This window comes from Otolemur garnettii, unplaced genomic scaffold (assembly GCF_000181295.1).
Source record: "Otolemur garnettii isolate 467f Iridium unplaced genomic scaffold, OtoGar3 scaffold00054, whole genome shotgun sequence".
Taxonomy (NCBI): Eukaryota; Metazoa; Chordata; class Mammalia; order Primates; family Galagidae; genus Otolemur; species Otolemur garnettii.
Window position 1 is genome coordinate 99,223 of NW_003852449.1, and position 2,813 is coordinate 102,035.

Consider the following 2,813-nt stretch of genomic DNA (forward strand, 5'->3'; position numbering starts at 1 on the left):
TGGTGTGGGAGCTCTGCTGAGGGCTTGCCTGAGGGTGCATTTGGAGAACGTGGGAAACCTCTCAGCATAGCTGCATCACCTGGACAGCTGTCCCCATATCAGAAATGGCCCTGCTGCTTCCTGAAGAGCCCTTGGAGGGAGCCCCTCCCAGTCTCTCCTGCCTCTCCAGAGCTTCTCCAGGGTAAAGGTAGAGTCCAGCTCAGCTCTGGATGCCCAGGGGCCAGGGCTGAGCATGGAAGTGGCCTCATGCACACACTCTGTGTGTGTGTGTGTGTTGGGGGAAGGGAGAGAAATAACAGCTTCCACAGAGTGTACAGCACTGGCGTGCCCCACAGAGAATGAGCACAGCACGAGGGGGGTATGGAATGAGTGGAAATGTGGGTGCTGAGCGAGCTGTCATCCCCATGACCCCACAGGACATACCATGCCTGCAACTCATCCTGGGCATAGCAGTAGAGTTTCCTCAGAGAATGGAGGTATTCAGTTCCATGATACAATGGAGAAAACAAGAAAACACTTGGAAAATAAACATGTGACAACAGAGAGGGCAGTGCCTGTGGCTCAGTGCGTAGGGCGCTGGCCCCAAATACCGAGGGTGGCAGGTTCAAACCCAGCTCCAGCCAAACTGCAACAAAAAAATAGCCAGGCGTTGTGGCGGGCGCCTGTAGTCCCAGCTACTCAGGAGGCTGAGGCAAGAGAATCACCTAAGCCCAAGAGTTGGAGGTTGCTGTGTCATCGAGGGTGGCAAAGTGAGACTCTGTCTCTAAAAAAAAAAAAGTGACAACAGAATCAAAATTCAAGAGAAGGATGAAACAACTACATCAAAGTAATCTCCTAGGAGTAAAGGCACATGGGGAAGAGACGGTAAGAAGGGAGGAAAAAAGGTTACAGGATTAGAGTCCGAGTCAAATGTCTGAGGGACAAGCATGCCGGGGAGAGAGGGCATGAAAAAGTGAGGGGAGAACACAGAGATGGGACTCTGGGCCAGGCCAGCACGTGAGATCACCGGCGCCTTGCACAACAGGGAGGGGGACCAACATCTTCAGGAAATTTCAAACAACACCAGGGACAAACAGAAGACAACAAAAGATTCTGGAGGATGAGGGGAGAGGAAGGAGGCATTCTGTGCAAAGGGTCAGAAGTATACTGACCTTTGACTTCTTTGAAGTAATCACAGAAGCTGAAAGGCATAGAGCATGATTTCCTATCCAGGTTCTTTACCCAACTAAACCAGCAACTGGGCTTAAAAGTAAAGACAAAAGGTTTGGCCTTTGTCTTTTCTTTTTCTTGAAGTTCTTGAAAGATGGGCTCCCCCCCCCAAAAAAGGAACTAAACCAAGGAAAAACAGGACAGGGATTGAAGGAAACCAAATCTAACCCACAAAGGAGATAAAAGGCATCTCAGGCTGGTGGTGGATAGAGGTTCAAGGGTGTCAGCTGAGTTGTGGTTCTGAAAGGTCAGAATTGGAGCATGAGATTTAAATTTCCATCAAAGAGCATGAAAATTATTTACAATACATAAAAGAACTATGCACATTTTATTTTATTATTTTTAATAAAAGAGGGGATTTACTAGAAGAACACAGTTTCTTGCAGGATCCCAATAGCTGTGATGGATCAGTAACCAGAGCCTCACCTTTCTGAAAGACAGTGTGTTGTGATTACGAACTTCTAATTCTGGCTTCTGAATGATCACAAAGAGAATGGCCCAGAGAGGACAGGCCTCTGTGTACTACATGGAGAACTGGAAGGTGGATGCATTTCTGTTTGATTTTTGATCCGCATAGCCCTCATGCTGGCCTCAAACTTGTCAAGCACTTGCTGGCCAACATTCAGGAGCTCATTCAGGCCTCTCTGAAATGACTCGCTAGCTGGACGAGCACCACAAGTCTGAATGTATAAATTAACTTTGCTCTCTGAAGGATGGGTAGTAGTGTTACCACAAAATTCCACCTCTGGGTTCTTTGTGACGGATAACGCAGAGAATTCCCAAGGGTCTGGTTCTGGTCATGCAATGCAAATGTCACACAGTGTCTGTCTGTTCCAGCTGCATTCCTGGGCCATTTCCAGGTCTGTCTTCCTCTCATCTTCAGCCCCTGAGGTCTTCCATCCAGATACTTCCTTTCCAGCTCCTAATCCTCTTCCATCAGGGGGGCAGTTTGGGGATCCTCAGGAGATGCTGGCGGATCCCGAGCTCTGTCCCATATCACAAAACATGCAGGGGAAGCAGGAAGAAAGGAACTATGCATGTTTTAAAATGAGACAATTTTTTTTTAATGTCTAAAGCCATACCAGCAAAGAAGCGTGATCAGTGTGCCATGAGGCTTCACTGTGAATTCTCTGTACTTAGATCACAGCACTCATGTAAACTGAATGTTCATTTCATCAAAAGTGCAACCAAACTATCAGAAGCATAGGAGGGCAATAGGGAGGGAAAGTGGTGGAGATATAGAACACCCCCAGCTTCCACAGTAGATCTCTAGAGAGAACATAAAACTGGAAAGCAAAACTTGCAGGAAAAGCAGGCTGTCTGGAAGACAGTGGTCACCAGGAGAATCTGCTGAAGGATGTGGGTGGGAGTAGGCAAGGCAGCAGGCTTTGCTTTCTTGACAAGCCTTATCATTGTGTAACTTTTAAAATTATATATGTGTTAAGTTTCATTTTAATGTAATTATTTGTTTAGTTTGTTGATAAAAGTAAAAATCTACTTCTGAATATCTCCTGGAAGAAACCCAGGGGAAGTCACAAAGAAAGCAGGCGAACACTGCACGCCCCAGGTGTGGTCTGAGACCAAAGTGGTTCTTAGAGGAAAAT

General features: G+C 46.8%; 1 pseudogene; it reads right to left on the reverse strand.

Moving 5' to 3' along the window:
* Positions 1–1,731: 1,731 nt before the first annotated feature.
* On the reverse strand, positions 1,732–2,146 carry LOC100952518 (annotated as a pseudogene).
* Positions 2,147–2,813: the final 667 nt, after the last annotated feature.